Raw genomic sequence first — 20,749 nt, 5'->3', positions numbered from 1 at the left:
CGTCCTATCCTTAACAGAATCCTACACAGATTGGAAGAAGTTAAATAGCAAACATGTATAAAAGTTATAGTTAAAATAATCTCTTCGTTAAAGTAATAAACATATTTGAATTAATGAGTGCAAATAAAAGTAAATTTATCAATTAAATTGTAGATTTCATTTCACTCCTTGTTTGTATCCAAACAAAATAGTGATAATTCAATAAAATGATTCAACTTTATTCATAAAAGTATGCAGTCATTACATCAATGTTTTGTTATGACGTTGTCACGTTAAACTATCGTCCGTAAACCGACTTTACAGACAATCAATTTTTAGTGGAACTCCAATTATTTGACACACGCGTAATCATGACTATACAACAGACCTCCATGTACTAGTGTCCCCTACATGTCTTCAATTGAGTCTAAGAATGTCTTAATATGTATATGTGAGCTGAAATATGATACATAACCCTATTGGAAATTTCTCGACAGATTGCCACAATTAAATCAAATACAAACTGGACAGCAATAAGTTTTTTTGTGTGAAAACTAGACGTTGTTTTCACATCAGCCCGTTAGATGTCAGGCAGAATGCTTAATATGAACGATACATTTGTTTAATCATTATGGTACGAACATTATGACATCGAAAAATTACTTTCTTCTCGCTTAGAAGTGCTCCAAATTTCTCAAAAAGAAGTGAATAATGCTTGACACTGATACTAAAATATATCTTATAACAATTCATGTCTTAAATATTTATATACTCACACCTCTTGTCGCTAGGTTATTTTTACCTTTCTGTTCTGTGTTGGTAGCAAGAGCTGTCCGGTGTAAGTCCCTGGTGTATTTGATTCAAATCTTAAAACCGATTCCAGCCCCAGAGTTGAGAGGTTCGAATGAACGATTTGCGAAAGTATGCCAAATTATGCAGAAGTATGCCAAAACACACAAACGTTTACAAAAGTATTGTGAAATATGCAAAATCATGCACTTTTGTTGCCACGTATAACTGGCTGTAAATATGTTCCAATTAAAAACATTTTTTTCATCCCCGCACCATCGAGCATTTTTCGTTGCATACGTTACACACATTAACTCCGTTACATACTCACTTCAGGTACCCTGTGACTCATATTACTCTACCGGTTCTATAAAAAAATATCCACTTAAAGATTTAAATATATTTTTAGGGTCGTGTGCAGGTGGATAAAAGGATGGTTTTATCTGGAGCCACGGATATTTCAAAGTTTCATTTCACTTCAGGCTGGACTCATCTCGCCTATACAGAATGTTCGAGAACAAAGGGGGATAGTTTGAATATCTGTCAGAGAATGCCGAAACTAGCAATTTTTGTCAGTAAACGTATGTCCGCAAAAGGAACCACGCAAAGTTACAGGCGTGAACAATAGAGTGCAAAATTTGAATTTGGCACCCAACGAGGCACCACATGTTTGGCTGAGAGGACGCGCAATCACAGCGCTGTGCTTCGCGGTAAGCAGGTGACAAGCGCGGTGCAAATGTGTAGAGTTAGTCAAATGCGTTATAACCAGCAGTTCGTTGTACAGCACAGTCAATAGTTTATTTTTGGAAGTGTATGTTCACGCATGTATAATTTATTTAGAATATAAATTATTACATTATTATTTAATACATTTATTGAAATGAATTAAATTAGAATACCTATTCAGCATATTTATTGATTTTAATTATTAATTAAAATTTTGTTCGATTATTTTACTGAGCTAAATAATTAATTTTACACACATGTTTATATTAATAGTGAATACTGAGTATTTATTTAATTAATTTTTGCTATAGTAAATTTAAAAATAGTTCAGTGTCGTAAATAAAAAATAAGTATAACTTCTAACGCGCGTACATAAGTTTTTTTAAGTATTACTGATAAAATAATTATTTTACTTTGCCTTTGGCTGCGAGAATAAATATTTTGTACACATAACAGGAACTAAGTATTTAATCGTACTACGTATGTGTTTTTTTTTGTTTCGCTATTTGTGTAAAAATAATTCTTTTTGTCTTATTGCCACTAGGCTGTGGAATATATATTTTCTTTTGTTTTGCTGAGAGTACGAAAAAATATTAGGTATTAGATTAAAATTTAAAAAGAAAACTTATATTGCATGCTTAGAGTATGAAAAAATTTTAACTTTGTAGTGCCATGATGTGAGAGAAATAATATTATTTTACCGGCGCCTAGCGTATTTGCAATTCGCCTCACGCATCTGTGACACAGAATAAGCCTGTGTAGTAAGGTTACATACTCTCTTTCTCTAGGTATGAATGAAAGAAAGGAATGGAAGTGTTATATAAGGTTATATAATAAATGAAAGTACTTACCTGTTTCCCGAATTGCTACAGTTTCAATGAATTGGAATTGGGTCACGGTGTTATCTGCAAACAAATTAGATTCAACTTCGTATAAGGTTAGAATTATATCTTATATATATGCATTTACAAACGTAGATTCAAGTCTAATAATTAAATTAGTTATAGCTTTTAAAAACACTAAATTACTAAACTAAATTGTTTGGAAAGCTCTCGTTTCGAACCACATATTTAAAACAGTGTGAAACGCCCTTGTTGTCCGATGCCAACGAGACAAAATCCATAATTCATTCATTCGCCGAGCAAGATGGCGAAATTTAAAAAAAAAATGTTTACGATGCCGAAACCAACAAGACTATGATCGGCCCCGAACACATTTCGACACCGAATATTATGTGTCGTGCTTACTAATATGTATCCCGAGGAACAGTTTTTATAAATGACAGTCAGTGCTGTGTTACTGTGGAGTCTTTGTTGTAACTGCAAGGTTTTATTGTATAAATCATTCACACGTAGATACCTAGCTAGATACTAGTCAGTTGTATTAAAAAACCAGTCCATTGCTGGAATGAAACTGCTGAAAGTATCGTGGGTCACTAGGTTTCCATACATAAGTAGGTTTGCTATCCCCAATGGATTATTTTTGAAAATTTAATTGCTGAAATTAAATTTTATAATTTTCGTACCGCAATGACGAGGAGTGTTAGTTGGATTACAGAAATAAAATTTTTTAGACATAAAAATAATTAAACGAGGTACCTACAGATATGGTCTTACTATCTGTAATGACTCAGTTTTATATTTGATAGCCTTAAAATTGTTCAACTATATGAGGAATCAGAGAGCAATGTATAAAATTAAAAAAGATAAATTTAAAAGAAAATATTTCTGTATCATCAAATTGGTATTTACGCTGCATTAAAACCTAAGAACTACAGTTTCTGTAAACCATTAAATTTTTATATTAACGTACAACATTTGCAAGTAGTAGATACTCACTTTAAAATTATGGTTAATCATTTAAAAGTTATGATATTTAAAATTACTAATAATTAATTGGTGCATAAATAAAAAAACTCGTGCAGGCAATTGTTTTATTAAAAACAATATATACACATTATTTAGTTTATGTTCGATAAAAGTACCACCTTTGTTATAGACATACATAAAACGATTTTAAATAGTGGTTCCACTGTTAACCATTACATTTTTGTACTAGAAATCAATAGTCTTGTTCATGTAAATATTTTCGGGATATTTGTGTATTACGTTACATTAAAATTCTTATTTACTGTTTAGAAGATCTATATTTTGCTAGAAAAGACATTGACCGCCAGTTGTAAACAAATTTCTTCCCAAAATGAGGGTTTAAACAGACATAAACTATATTAGTAAAATTTTAACGAAAATACCAACCTATATTAAAATCAAATTTTATGTTTTGAAGGAAATGTGTAAACATAATTTAGGCCACTAAAGGAAGATATCACACATTTAACAGTAGCATATTAGTGATTTATATTTCTGTACAGCACATGGACAGTACATACAACATATTATGTAAGAGCCTCACTTTTTTTATTTGCTGTCAGATTTTTTACACTTGGATCCACAGTCCACTCGAATGAAATGACAAAATGTGCTACGTTGCGTTTGAAGATGCCTTAACAGTTTACTAAATCAGGATGACATAATTTAACATAAGTCCTCCAGACTTGTCTGTCAAACAAAGCAGTTGGACTTCAATTAAAACCAATAATATGTTCTGAAGCTTTAAGGAATTATGTTAGCACATAACGTAACATTATTGTGAAATAAACCCCCCTCCACCTCCTCCCCTGCCCTAAAAATGTAAAGTAGATTCGGCAGTTGAACATCTCGGATGGCTGGAAAAGTGGGAAACATGCAGGTATCTCTAATTTCAAGTATAACTTTTTAAACTGGAGGGATGGTGATATCGCTCCACGGAAATAGAGACCATAATTTCAACAGGTTCTCACCTTGTTACACATCAAAAATATGTGCGTCCTCATTTCTATATGCATGCATTACTGCATGGACCCTGCGCAAATCCAACTTTGTCTGGCCGATGGTCAGCGCTATGTTTTTTGGATTCCCAAAACATTGGTTGAAGTGTAGTCTTTGCGTCGTGCAAACAGTGCCTGTGCTTGAGTAGGCGAGGGCGGGACGTCCTAGTTTCTGAGCCACTCTTGGCACTAGGTGTGGACACGTCCATGATCGATCTAAGTTTTTCTACTGTTAGGCTGTAGTTTCTAACATGCAATCTCTTTACAGTTCGCTGAAGTATGCTCGTATCTTTATTTTAGGCACATTCTCTGTTGTGACTGAGGACTGTATATAGCAGTTATTTTTGAGCAGCTGCAGTATGCTCGTGACTTTTTAAGCAGACGCATTATCTTTGGCTGCTGTAGACTGTAAGTTACTGTTATTCATGGGTTTCTTCAGTATGCTCGTAACTTTCTTCGTTAACACATTATCTTTGGCCACTGTGGATTGTATTAACATGGTTTTCCTACTAAATTCCGTTGCCCTGTAATTCTGATATTAGTCCTACGGCTATAAAACAGGCTTGATTGTTAAAATTTCTTGTTCTGTGGCTAAACTTTACAAAACACCAAAAGTGTGTAAACAATTCTGGTGGGTAGAAGACGGGCTGTGGAATCGATTCAAGTTTAAAAGTAGGATTTTTGAAGGAATGTTTATTTTTTTTCTTTCGAAATTATTTATTTGGGTTAGTTACACATATATTCGCAATAGGTTGCGATGTGGTTATTTCCAGATACCTCTGGGTTGTCCACGTCCATTGACTCTATATTCGATGAGTTATCGTTGGGTCGGGACGATGCAGACGGCGGCAGCTCGAGGCGTCGCCTCACTGCGTTGCGCGCGCTCACGACACAGGTCACCTGGCCCGTTTCCTGTGACTCGCCGACTACGAACTTTAGCGTTCCAAGTCGCGCGATTATGTCATTGCGGAAGGGGGGGGGGGGTGTCGCGGTTGTGAGCACTTCCCATCGCCGTCAGAGCGGGCTTTACGACGGTGCAGTTACTGCTAGCATCACCCCCCACTCCATCAAATTCATCCACGCATAATGTTCGCAGGCTTTCACGGCCATTGTCTGAAGTAGCTTGGCTTCTGGGTTGTAGCCGTGTCCTTGGCGAATAATTCGCCGACGTATCGGTCGACATTGCCGTCACCATCATCAGGGAGCAGTTACCTACTATTAGGTAACTGCTCCATGATGATGGCGACTGCAATGCCGACCGAACCGTCGGTGAATTATTCGCCAAGGACACGGCTACAACCCAGAATCCAAGCTACTTCATTCATCCACGCAACCAGACACCAGCATTCCACCACAGCCGAGATGTCAAACAGCCACCCCCTACCACAGACTCCGCAATCATCTACACCCAAAAACATCAAAAACGTACACACAGACACGTGCCAAGATGTGATGGGCGGCACCCCGCGAGCCCCCTGGATCGACGCCACAGACCGCCACAGACAGGCACAGACAGGCACAGACAGGCATGAGGACAGTGCCAGCACTGGTCGCTGACTGTGCTGTGCGCACTGGCAACTGATCTGAGCCCAGCCTCAAGTGTGCAGTCTGGCCGTAGTGGGCGTCTCCAAGTATCCTCTTATTTCCGTCCGTGTGGCCAAGATTCTGCCATGCATCATCCCGTGCGAAATCAGAAGACGTTCGTCGAACTCATCTCAAAAGTTGTAGATCTAGCAGGGGAGTACCAGTGGAGACCCTGGTTGTCTGTTCTCGGCAACTGGTCTGCACGGTAGAGGAGATGAGTGTGTGAGGTGGAAGGGGGGATGCTGAAGGTGCGCGCCGGGGGGAAAGAGCCCGTATTTGCCCAGAGACGACGAGATTGTGTTGTTTGGATAACCCAGTGCGCGACGCGCGAGGGGCTTATCTCCTCCGGGCTGGCGGCGCGCAGCAACAACGCAACAGCCCCGCGGCTCGGCCACAGTCTGTGTCACGTGGCTCGTCCCCTGCAAGGAGGACCGCCCCGGTCAGGGGTGTGTCTGTGTCAGTGAGCGCGACGCTCGCTGGTGCTTCCAGCGCAGCGTCTCCTCTGGACTGGCGCGCGGTCTCCTCGTCACACATGGGACGAATGTGACATTTTGAGCCCTGACCGTAACATTATATGGCGTTGAAATGAAGGTGAAGGCGTGATGCAAGACCCTCAAGTGCTTTCAAGGATCTGCACCGGTCGTACGATGTATAAAACACGCCTCTTAGCCATTTTTAACTCGCCAAAAACAACAGTTTGAAAACTTAATCCGAAAAACCAAACTACTTTTCAAACCTCAGTAAATTCTTAAGTGCTTCTCATAAACAGACCCCACTAGGATGTATGTCTTGAGCAGTTTTCAAATCGCGCTGTTTTTCCTGAAGCTCTGCACTCCGTATGTGTGCCCCGTCAGACAGGGCCCTAAACATTTTTTTTTTTAATTTGGTACCGATTTCACTGTTGTTCTGACAACAGTGTCTGAAAGAAAACTCCATGTGAGTTACTAACAGGTAACAGTCTCCGAAACGTCGCAACTGTTTCTTCATGAGAAGCCTGCTGTGTTAGTCTTTGCTGTCGTCAATATGTTGCCTGAATATCCTCTGGTGTCGCTGTGTGGTCCAAAGTTGTTGTTTGTTTGTGTTTACTGTTATTGTGTTAGCTATCTCGTTTTCAGCCCACTTCATCCGTGCTGTGATATTTTCTGAATAATTGTTTCCACGGAGTTCTAAGCTGTCTACGCATTTAACGTTTGACATCGGCTGAATTTGGCTTGTTTTCTGTGTACTTGTATAGGCTAGTCGTCTGTCTTTTCCCGTTCTTAAAGATTTCTCTGTGACATAGGTATGTCAGCTAGCAATCACGTATTCCAAAATAATGTTTTGAAACAAATGTGATACTTTGCAAGTGGCATCTAGGAAATGGGTACCGCTGGTACTACTTTCGAGACTGTTAAATTATGAATTATGTTACATGACAATCACTATAGAACCGCGATAGGTTTACCTATTTTTTTTATCCGTACTATACGCGACTGTCACACACAAACGCAAAAAAATTCAGTGCTCTCGTAAGTTTGAGCAAAAAAATATTCTAGAGTTAATGAATTTCATGTTGGACTCAAAATTTATTGAAGTGAAACCAAATATTGTAATAGGATAATATGGGAAACTCCGGCCAATTAGCATTGGCGAAGCGCGAGACACCAGACTGCAGCGCATTCTAGCGGCGTGGACTGAAGAAAGCCCCGCGTAATTCAATTTTACGTGCATATTAAAGGCAACATGTTTACACAATTAAGTGCTGTTTTTACCAAAACTAGAAATTCAAACAAATTTAATGCTATAATTCATACAGAACTGTTCTCAGGCTTTATTTAAAGGTATGTGTCAAAGATAGATATGTAATTACATATGTCCAAAATATAATCTATCAATATAACTGAACAAGTAGTATGTAGTATCTAATTGGTTTTCCAGCTGTTTTATTTTTAAGGAAACAAGAACAACTAGTTTTAGTAACGGAAGTAAATTGTATGTATGAAATTAATTTCTCACCTGAAAATGTGACTGCATTTTAAATAAAAATCCTTAATTAAACCGAAATAAACTGCTGTAAACAAATCATGTTACAAGAATGGTAAGGAATTATAATAAATAATTACTTTATAATAAGAGACAAAAATATAAAACAAAGGGGTTTAAATTGTGAATGCACGAAACGCGAAACACTTACTGCGTTGGGTCTGCTGGAAATCTGAAAAAAGACTTTGAGCAGTTAGTAACGTTGTAATTTTTGCAGCCAAACACCGCACAAATATTTCCGGCCATTCTGAATTACTGTTCACATAATAATGTGTTTATTTATTCGCAAATAGAACCATCATCTTATAGCACCAAACACACTTCAATGCCTTTTACCGCCGTTTCCAAAGCGTAGGTTCAGTCCACGCCGCCAGGTTCGCTGAACAACATGTCTCGCATTTTGTTTGTCTGTTTCCCATATTATCCTATTACAATATTTGGTGAAACTTCTTTGGGCACGAACAGAGTTAAATTTCAAGGCCAAATTTTAATGCAACGTTTTCGTGAAACATTGTTGTGAAACATTTCTTACGCGAAAAGGACAGAGAATAGGTACGTAGCCAAAGATTTATAAAGAAAACTCTATTATATTTACGTTGCTGGACTCGTTTTCGTTCTCCTCTTTATGCGACGATTCTTCCCCCACCTAAAAATTAACAATCGAGAGTTATATGGTTGTCCCGGGCGGAACAGGGACACAGCTGCCGGGTCGCCGCAACGTCCCGCTGCCAGCACGTGGCGGCTCGCCGCGCCTGGCCTTGGGGGCCCGTGACCTTCAATTGCGAAGTCCCCCCTCCGTGGACAGAAGTAAACATCACGTGAACACGCCTGCCCCCCCCCCCCCCCCCCCACACAACACCACTGCACAGCGCACGTGGCACGGGCTGGCGACCGCACGTCGCACAAACAACGACACAGGCGCCCCCCGGGTGACGTCACTGCGCTCTCCGAGCCGGGGTGATTCCGTGATGGGTTTGCCGTTGCCTTCCGCCTTCTGAACCCCTCCCTCCGGCCGGGAATCGAACCCTGGGTCCCTGCAGCCAACGTGTGATGTGGGAGATCGGGGAAGGCGCCAGCAGTGCTGATGAAGTCTCAGGGCTCAGGACACAGCCAACTGTCTGGTCAGCTGAGCGAGGTACGGGGCTGAGGCGGTGACTATGCTGGGTTGGTGGCCCCAGCCGCTGGTCATTGCCGAAGCTCTAACACCCACCCGATCAAACAACAAGGAGTGATCCCTAACAGTTTTGTTTTTCTTAAAGCTCTGGAATGTATTATAAAAAGAACTGGAATGTTACACCCACCCTACCCTGATAGGGCGCATATGTGTGAGGGGAACGTGAGAATGCCGGCCGTAAGGTCGGAACAATCTGCAGCCAAAGTTTGTCGGTCAAATCCAGACCCACTCTGTATTCATACACACACACACACACACACACACACACACAAACACTGACAGCCGTAAAGAGTTGTCATCTTGGTGCATTGGCTTACACTTAAGATTAAAGCAAGTACAACACATGGGATCGTTATCATGTCGTAAGAAACAAATTATAATGTGTAAATTTTAATTTTTTTTTATATATTTCGTTTTGTGTTACGTCACGTAGAACTCTACTGTGGCCATAAGTAAAGGAAACTAGTCACAAAATTAAATTTTTTCAGTTCAGTCAATATTCGATTTAATTTGACAATAAGTCAATGAGAAACTCATATCAATATAATTACTTTGTATGTAATATAATTTATAATATATTATATGTATAATATGTAATATATTATATAAAATATATATGATAAAAGGCGTTTTTGTAATGTAATAAATTGGGACTGCAAATTTTTGCGGTTTCAATAACCTCTAGGATATAGTCCATGGTCCTCTACATATGTACATACTCGCGCGAATATCACCGGCTCATTCATTGGTTACTGACTCGTGACACCTGTTAACTGGGATGCTTTTGATGCGATGGTTCTTTTGTTGAATGTTTTCCATTGGCTCACAGTCTTTCAGATAAATTGTGACCCAATCGCTGAAGCAGCAAGCAGAAAGCTAAACATAGGGGATTTTAGGCTGTTGTGCTGAAACAAATAGCTTAGATGTGTTTATTTAACTTTTATTATTGATTTGTGAGAAATTAATCTTATTTGCTCTGCTAAGTAACACTAGGTCTATGAACGTAAGTCAGGTCTACCACGCACTGACCTCTACGTACTCGGGCAAGTTACACCTGCTCATTGGCTACTGACTCGTGACACCTGTTAACTGGGGTGATTTCGATTCGACACTTCTTTTGGTGATGGTGAGCTGTGGTTCAATCGCCGGAGCAACAAAAAGGTAAAGGTATTTGGATTATGGCCTGTCACGACATGAATCCCAGGATTTTTTTCCAGTCCAAAACTAATGGTCTACGTGCTTCTCTGTCACTGTTGTTCTGTCATCTGTGTTGCAACCGGGAGACGTGTACGGGGACGCACCACAACGCCGAATTACCGCAACGCCGAAATACATTAACGCCGAAAAATTACATTGCAGGACTGCCACAAAGGTTACGTTAGGTAAGGTTAGCACACAAATCCATTCAGTTGTTTTTCATTTTGCTCCTGTGGCCCCCCTTCACCGCAAAATCATTTTTCGGCGTTGTGGTACACAGCAGTTTTCTAGCTGTCAGCGTTGTGGTCAATTTTGACATTCGGCGTTATGGTATTCGGCGTTATTGTACGTTCGGCGTTGTGGTATTTCGGCGTTGTGGTAACGACCCGACGTGTACCACTTGAAATTCTTTCGAGAGCCCTCAAACCTGGGACACGTCAGGTGGATGACGTTCAGACTGGCGACCAGGCGGTGCGCCGTGTGCCAGTGTTGCTCGGAGCCGCTCGGTCTGATAGCGGGCCATGTCGGCAGAGTGACGAGGTTCAGTGACTGATAAGTGACGGCACCTACCGCCGGGCCCGGCCAGACCACGGTCATACAGACAGGCCTGGCAACCTACCTTAGTGAGGCTTGCGACAGGCCTGCGAACTAACGGCGCTAGTAGTAGTTGGACCCATCATGGCAGCTTCGATATAATATTGGGAAGCCTTCTTTTCACAGACGAGAGAGTCAAAACCCGAAGTTCCCCGAAGTTTATGCTTTTTTTCCGTATCTTTAATGCAGCTGTCCTAACCAAATCAACCGTTCACAATGTTTTAAAGTATTTATAATGTAGCTAACCTAACCTAATTGACCATTAGTATCCTTTTATCAACGCCGCCATATGTATTTACAATGAACCAAAAAAAAACGAAGATGCACGATCGGAGGTTTGGCTCTCTCGTCTGTGAAAAGAAGGATTCCTTATGATATTATTCATTATTCCGTCTCAATTTTTGAATTTTTTTTCCAGATTATTATTTTTTTCAATCTTATGAGTGCATGGTTAAATGCCTAATCTAAATCAGTGCCTTAATTTTTTTTCAGAAAATGTTAGTTAAATTGAAGTTATGTTTGAGGAATATGGTTTACATGATCATGAAGTTAGGGGCGTTGTTGTCTAACGTATAGCCTAGCAATCTGCCGGCTGGGGTTCCATACCCACTGGTACTGGTTTTTGATATATATTCTTTTTCTTTTTTTTAATTTCTCACAATATTAAACTATTAATCATAGAATTTAAATATGTTGAAATTGTGTGAGGTTTTGAATAAAATCACAAACCACGCTTTACAGTTAATACATGTAAGTCAATGCTGTATCATTTAAAACAATTCCTGTTTTTATAAATTAATTCATTAATTTACTGTGTTGAATATATTAATTTTAAATATATATATTAAATTGTTTGAAATATATTTAATTTCTATAATAAATAATTTAATATTGTGAGAAGAAAATGAAAATGTGTAAAGTACAGTTCCCGTAGGTATTGAACCCGAACCGACGCTTTGCCCGGCTATGCGTGTGACCACTGTGTCACGCCCATGACTTCGCAGTATCATAAAACATATCCCTCTAACAGAATTTCAACTTAACTTACATATTCGGAAAAAAATGAAGACATTGGTAAATATGCTCACCTGAAACAAACAAAGAGTTATTCGTAATTTCATATAACCCTGTCTTCATAAAAAAAAATTCGTGTTTCGACTTTTGAGTTTTACTTCTTTATTTTTCGTTATAAACAAGGTAAACACATACGCGAAAGAAATAATTGTTTTATTTTCCACTCGTCTTGACTAGTTTTTGAATGCTTTGCCAGTACACCAAGATTTTCGTTGGTGATTTAGTATCCGTAAAATTTACAAAGATATCGATATATTTACGAAGATCCTTGGATAATTTGTCACCAGCGTTTAGTTGGAAATTTAAGGTGAACATTTTTTTTAACATAGTATGCCAACTTACTCGGTAAAACTATTAATTATTATTGCCCACAGTAAAGTAAAACTTATTTACTGCTATTGTTCGTACCAAGGCTGAGACGAATAACAGAATTATCTCAACACATATTTACAGTAGCGTGATTTCACTGCAGGCTTGGGATGTAAATGAAGTTAAAATCCACTTAAAGTAAATGATACATATGAAAATTAATCTCACAAAACGGACAATACAAACTTTAATAAGCAATTTCTGAAAGAGTAGTAATGTACACAAATGCATTCTATGTATCTTGAACACACATATGTACTGCTATGAACCTACGTTACACCGAAATGATTTTTAATCTTCTTCTGTGTCTTGTCTTCAGGATCAAGCTTTCTGCGTGGTGATTTTATATTTTAAAAATGTCCGGTTGTCTGTTTGTTTGATTGTTTAGATGATGACGGATAATAGAAACTGGCGGTTAAATGTACGTATACTTTTTAACATCCGCTGAAGGCACGAAATGTCAGATGCTGCACAGGTTCTATGATTAATAGTTTAATATTGTGAGAAATTTAAAAAAAAAATGAACATAGGTATATCAAAAACCACTGCACTGAAACCTGTACATGCAAACGAAACCAACAACTTAACTACTTGTACAGATTTGAGAAGCGTGTGCGTTCTGTACCACAATGGACCATGTGTCTTATGGAGATCGCCACGCACTGAAGGCGCTCCCCCCCCCCCCCCCTTTACAAAAAAAATTGACGGGAGAGTCTAGTCACGTGTTCCTAGAAGGAATTAGCATAATTACAGGGGGGATGGAAGGCGTTCGACGTGGAAAAATTGCCGCCCTTAAACCCGAGATGCGCAACAGGAAATACGACGGGACGATTTTATTCATAAGTTTACGAGAAAATGCAAAGTGTTGAGCTCGCAGCTATGTACTACGTGCGTTTTATATTTAAATGAGTAAACAACGTCCATTTGTTTTTGTTTTTTCCCCTGCTTGAAGGAGGGTCAACACTGTCGAGTGATGGTTGTTGTAGCGTAATGAAACCGGGCGTTGTATGCGAGGAACAGGCCAGGCCTTATTACAATTTGTAAAACATCTGCAATTTACCAAAATAATGAAGCTGCGTTTGGGCGCGCAAATATGGAAGCGTATTTACGAAATTGTTCGTGGCGAAGTGGAATAAACGGAGGATAAGATTCCTGGCGTTATTTTGAGTAAAAAATTGTTAAGTCAACATAGCGTGTAGTAGCAGGACGTAAGGAGTTATGATGATGCGCATGAACGCGCCAATGTGAAGTGTGCGCTCTCGTAGCATTGAATTGTGATTATAGAGTGGCTCACTTATAGTTTGCAGTACAGAGTAAATTGCATCCAGTGTTGCCAGATTGGTACTACTCAGCTTGTTAACATTAAATATTTTATTTTGTATGCCATCGCTAGTTATAAAAAATTTATAATATATATTTTTTTTAATTTTACTAATTTCTAATTTTTCTAAAACCATAACATAGTTTATATTGACAAAATAATTGACGTTACTTAACTAAAAGGAAAAAAAAAAGAATGATAAGCAACAATTATTATTTCTCAGGAGGAGCTATTTCTAGTAGTCTAACACTATTTAAAACAAGGAATACCATTAACTTATATGCTATGCTAAACAATGCCAAAAAAAAAAAATCTCTCCTTGTTCTTAGTTGAATTCTAGGCTATCTGACAACCTGGTGGGAGAGAACGGAAGTTGCCCCCGAAAAAACAAGCAACCACTCAAAAACAATACGGACAGCAATGACCGAATTCACGCCCCTTGCTTAGTAGTCTCTTTCTACCCCGACCAACTCTTCTACCCGGACCATAGTCCTGTTTCCTGTAACCAAACCTGCTTGCATAATGCATGAATTTTGCACCCCGCATGAAAGAGCCCAGATTTTCCCTGTGTCTAGATGCAGGTTTTACCTGGGCCCAACTTATCTACAATTATAGTCAAGAGTTAGGAGTGCCATAAATCACTGCCATGGCTGGCCAAACCCCATCCTAGTACATGATACATGGCTTAAACCCTGCATGATTATACGTATAGACTTTGGCCTGAGACGCACTTAAGAGTGTTCCCTAACCGGGACCTCTCTCAAATACACGTAGGCTGGTACCTATTCCAAGACACAAAAATAAGGGCGAGGTGTTGAATATGCCACACCTGTACCCTAACAATATTCATAGTGCACGATACCAAACGGCCAGTTCCTTTATTTTTAAGAAAACAGATTTTGGTGTCCTTATGCATTGCCGTGCTGTAGCCCAAATTCCGCGCATGCGCAGAGCTCCCTTTTTCGTTTATTTCGTCCAGATGACGGACCCGCGTCTGGCGCCATTAACTCGTAGATATATATTCCCTTTCGTGATCATGGGGGGACGTACCAAGCGCGTTGCTGAGCCAAACGAAACTTTACGACAGCGAAACTACTCTGGAAGACATCTGTACACTTTAATTGTAATAACATGATATATTCGTACCTTGAAAAGTACTTGAGAAAATTAGAAAAACGCTGTTCAACTTTTGTGCGACGGTGCTGCTATCGCTAGTTTTTTTTTGCCGTAACAATTGTTTGAATTGTCCGCTAGAATGCGTTGAAACTAGTAGTTTCTAGCCTCTCGCACGCGGTTGACGATTTGTTTCCTCGCTGGGATTCGGTTCGGAACACGTTCTGGAATACGGCCCGGGAGTTGGGTTTCACGGTCGTATCCCAACAAGGCGGTGCTTATTCGTAGGGACCGGAAAAATTCACGGATTCAATGTCCTCTAGGATAGCCTCCATTATCCTCTGCATTTCTCAAGTAAACACGCGTGTTCATTGGGTACTAAATTGTGAGGCGTCTCCACTGGGTAGCTTGTGATTCGACGCTTCTTTGGTCGATAGTCTCTCATTGGCCCAGAGAGCTCCAGTTAAACTGCGAGCCAATAGCAGAACCAGCAGAATTGTACACATATTTGAATTTCGGCCTACCACGAAATGAATCCGCGAATTTTTCCGGTCTCTACTTATTCGCTAGCTCTGGATGGAGAGGCTCTCTGACGGGTGAAGTGGGCTTCAGTACAGTCCTCGACTGAAGCCAAGTGTACCCTGCAGCAGTACCTCCGCCTGCAGAGACACCCTCCAGCTCTCTGACGGCCGCGGTCCTGAGCCGATTAGAGAAGCCTGAGATGTCCATCAAGTTCTGTCCCTGCCCGAACACGCCCGAACATTCACCTTCGGCCAACCCCGGGATTTGTTTTATTTTTGCGCAGTAAAAATTAATTCAAATATTGAAATTGGTCGATTAGGTTATCTACATTAAAACACTATGGACGGTTAGTTAGGTTAGTATAGCTACATTAAAATAAACAGAGAAATATAAATATGTATAAATAAACCCGAGGTTGGCCGAAAGGTGAATATTCGGCTGTGTTCGGGCAGGGACAGAACTTGATGTACATCTTATGCTTCCCGAGCCGATTAGGGGCCGGACCGTCGCGACTGAGAGAAGACTATCCTCCCGGGGGGGGGGGGGGGGGGGGGGCAGAGACAGACTGCCGCGTCCTCGCGGTGGCACTAGCGGCTGGAATGTCGTCGCGTCAGGCACAGCTCAATAGCGCCTCCTTCCGAACCTTCTACACGGTTCTTTCACAGGAGAACTATTTTGGAAACCAGTCGCCAAGAAATAGTTTGTCATACCACATGAAAGATATTGTAACTCTGTACAACACACGGCTATGTATGATATCTACTACTTCTTACGAGAATTGGCGCATAATTTCATATTTCAATTGATGTTTCATTCAAGCGAAAACATAATTGAATATAAAACATAGGACAATAATGCTTATTAATGTGCGCAGTTAATACTGGAAAGCTATTCAAGGAACGGTTGACAAATAACCTTAAGCTATTGCAGGAACTGGGGCAACACAAAGCATAAATGCCCCGGTGAGAAAAGGAACACAGTTTACACTGTGCTCCAGCTTGACTCGGAAACGAGAGATATTTTTCCAGTGAAATAATTTAAAAAGTCGGGAAGATAAGTGATCGTTTCATTTGGAAGAAATTTCTTAGGAACATTCTGTAGTCACGTCTAGAGTTAGAAAAACCACCAATGTCTTTTTCCGTACCATTACTTAATAATATTAGTATCGATAACTATTCTTGACTCGAAAACATCTTTTAGCTGGGTACGAATGCTGGGTGTGGCTCCGAAATGACGAGCGACAGCAAAACTGTAAAGTTTGAAACAACAATATCTCGATGACTTCGGATCGGAGAACATCAGGGAAGGCAGCGCCTGACACACTAAGGTTTACAGCGATGAGCGAAACAGCAGACATGTCCTCAGTCGGGCAGCGAAACATAATGTCCGTTCTGCAATGACACGAAAATGGTGACGGATGACGTAAACTGATACGTATCTCACGGAACAGAGTTCCTACAATAGCACGCAGACGGAGACGGAATCGCACGGATTAGCTCGGCAATTCTGAGCTCTTCTATTTACGTAGCTCCGTGCGACCAATAGAAGCCGAGTACTTGGCTGAGATTGTAGCCATATTTGTTTATGTTATAAATACGTTAAACTTTGTTTCAGGTACAAGAATATCAATTGTTCTATTATATCTTTGTCGTTTAATTTTAGTATTTATGAAAATTCTGCTCGTGCTATTGTTTTTCCAAAAATTATATTAACATTTCTTAATATTTAAATGAAATCTCATTGGAAGCCATTCTTTACGTTTCCGTACATTGTAGAAGCAGCATAGTTAAATGTTCCGGGAGATTTGTCACCGTTTACATGATCCGTCTACGTTTACGTGTCATTGTAGAACGGGCCTTAGAAAGCAGGTTGTACTGGTTTGTTGTGTAGTTCGCAATGACCACCGAGAGAAACCAAGAGCACAGGGACAAATAATTTTGACGTGAAAACGCCCATTCGCTCGTTGCAGTGATGGTTGGTCCAACTTTCTTGTGTGACAAAATACCGTCAGATTCGAATCGCTAATAACTACGAGATTAACAATGCGTCAAAATTGGTTGAGCCCACCCGCAGCGGATTGGACATGTCTGTCGTGTTTGTCGCGCAGTAGGTATGCAACACATGAGTGCGAATGTTATGAAATAGTTTTGTACAAAATTATAAATTGGTGTGGCGTGGAAACGTGTTTAGCTTGGACATTGATTCGGGTGTCATCGTGAAGAGCTAGCAGAGCACTACTAGGGCCTGAAGTGAGACAATACAATTATTCGCCGAAATATATGTGAAAATCGGTAATAAATTGAAAATTAAAAAATAATTAAATATGTCGTTTTATAACACTCGTAAATATGCTCTTAATTATAGAAGGAAGGTATCCATAAAACTTAAAAAGGAAAGAAAAAGCGGCGCAAAGCGATTACGTAACTGGTCCATTGGGCACACAGCGGACAGCGGCAGTCCAAAGTCTACGGATCATGTAACCATTGTACTAAAGATATTAATAATTAAATTACATTTTAATACGAAATACTTGTTATGATCTTATTCTGACCTTTTTTTTACGGAAAACCTACGGCGCGGACCTGATTGTAAAGCGATTTGTGTTCTGCAATTTGCTAAGAGTAAATCTTTAATTTCGGTTCAACGTGCGTTTCTTTTTGAAGTTTAACTGTCGAAGTCCCTGGCCTTTGGATTGGTCGTAACGGTCGAGACGACAGAACACTTTTTCGCTGGCCTCCGCATTCACCTGACATAACGCCATGCGATTTTTTTCCCTTGGGGCTTTATAAAAATAGCATGTCTACGTTCCGCCGCTACTCAATGATTTGCTAGAGTTGAGACACAGAACTGAAGAGGCTATTGCTTCCATTACTTCGGACGTGTCAACCAAAGTGTGGGAAGAATTGGACTTAAGGTTGAATGTGTGACGTATAACTAAAGGTGCATATATTTAACAATTGTACGAAAAAAAAAATACGTTAGTTAACCTTCAGTTACATGTACGAGTTGTTTAGTTAGTTTAAATTAAAATATTATAATATACTATTGAAATTGGAACATTATTTTACGGACACCTTGGATCATCAGTAAGATTTTTCAATTGCGAACTGATGTTGTACAGGTTGTGTCCACAGTCGATTTGTTTTTTTCCTAGTCTAAGTTAATCTAAGTGTGTAAGGGGGGTCCAAGTTAGGGGAGGACCTAAGTGTGTCTCAGGCCGAAGCCTATACACGCTACCATGCGGGGTATTAACCATGCAGAGCAAGTGCGCGTGCAGGGGACGCACTACAACGCCGAATTACCACAACGCCGAAATGCCTAATTGACCACAACGCCGACAGCTAGAAAACTGCTGTGTACCACAACGCCGAATTACCACAACGCCGAAAAATTCATTGCAGGACTGCCACAAAGGTTAGGTTAGGTTAGACTAGGTTAGATTAGACTAGGTTAGGTTGGACTAGGTTAGGTTAGACTAGGTTAGGTTAGGCTAGGATAGGCTAGGTTAAGTTAGGTTAGGTTATATTACGCTAGGTTAGGTTAGGTTAGGTAAGGTTAGGTTCGATTGTGGTATTTCGGCGTTAAAGTACATTTAAGAAACACACACAAATTCATTCAGTTGTTATTTCGGCGTTGTGGTACACAGCAGATTTCTAACTGTCGGCGTTGTGGTCAATTTCGACATTCGGCGTTATGGTATTTCTGCGTTGTGGTAACGAACCCGAGCGTGCATATGTGTACAGTCGCGAGCATGGCCTGCCATGTATCTTTGAAGCCAGCCTTACACGACGCAAAGTGGCGTGGGCAGAACCAGTCCGTGGATCGAAAGGGGTTGGAGGGGGAGCACGCCAGTTCTGCTCCAGTTCCACGCGGGGAGTGACCTTCACGTGACCCGAGAGCCAGTCTCCGCTATGACTCCTCCCTCCTGTCCCGAGAGGCGACCGCGGGGGAACAACCGCACAAGTCACGTTTCGCTCTCTCCCCTCCCCTCTACCGTTGAACGACAGGGGCATTCTGTAAAGTGAGCCACCTCGTTCAAGGTTTTCTGAAGTTCCACATCTTTAGGCGCGTTATGGAAAAAATGAGAGTGAATTAAAATAATAGTTACATTCAAATAAAAAATTACAAATTTGCTATTAAATCTTATACTTTAGTATTTGATATTGAGTACTGGTACATATAATTATAAACATTTATTCATTGTTAATATTAGTGGTATAAATAGTGTTTATAAAATTTTTCAAGTATATTTAGGTACGTGGGGTTATGTTTCCCGTATGTATAATTGATTTGCATTTTAAATTACTACATTAGTATTTAATCAATAATTAAAATTAATAAATTAGAATAATGTTTGGCATATTTATTGATTTTTATTATTAATTTTAATTTATATCGATTACTTTACGATATTAAATAATTAATTAATTACACAAGTAGTATAAAAGAGTATGTCCGAAGCCAGTGAGAATTGAATAGTCAGTCCGCAATCTTATATCGTGACGTCAAGTCGGTCATCTTGGATTACCTTAACCTTGAACTTTGACCTCAATCGGCAAATTTTTCCAAAATTAACCCGAAATTCGAACAATTCTCTACTCTTTGGGGAAAAATTTACATCAAATACTTAATCTAAAAAAAAATAAGAAAAAATTAAAGTTAACCTTTCCCGTTTTGAGGGAAAGTTTCCCATTTCAGTCCTCAAAAAATATCAGAAGCTTGAAATGTCCTCAAAGAGACTTAAATACCTCATGTAAAAGCCTCCAAAAAACTGCGATGGGGGAGGGGCATTTGACACGGGCCACCATCTGGCTTTCGTCTGCTGGAGAGCACAGCCGCCATCTTGGAATAAACATCACGTCTGCCATATTGAAAATCCGTAATTAGTATCGAAAAAAATCGGGTAAATGAAAAAATATACATAAATAATTTTAGTTAATAACATTTAAAGGAAACAGATTATGCCATCTATGATAAATTTACGGCCGCAATCTTGAAAATCCCTAATTATGTATTATCGAAACAACAGGATTTTTTTTAAAAATGTATAAAAAATAAATAAATAAAATTTTAATAAAAACACATAACGCCATCTTGGCTGACTTCGTGTAGGCCATCTATAAAATCCGTAATTATTTACGAAAAAATCGGGAAAATTTATAAAATCTATGAAACATTGATGTAGTAAAAATTTTAATATAAAATGCACCGCCATCTTGAATTAAGTCATCACATTCGTAATATTGAAAAATAATAATAAAGCTACTAATAATAAACATTTATAACAATTTTAATAAATTTCTAATAAAAAATACATTTACATCTCGGAATCCTCCATTCGAACTCAGTGAGAGCAAAAAGAAAAATAAATAGTGACATATCCTTCTTCCATGGAGGCTACCAGCAGACTGATCTCCCA

This window comes from Bacillus rossius, chromosome 15, assembly GCF_032445375.1.
Source record: "Bacillus rossius redtenbacheri isolate Brsri chromosome 15, Brsri_v3, whole genome shotgun sequence".
NCBI lineage: Eukaryota > Metazoa > Arthropoda > Insecta > Phasmatodea > Bacillidae > Bacillus > Bacillus rossius.
Note: the sequence above shows the minus strand (reverse complement) of the source record.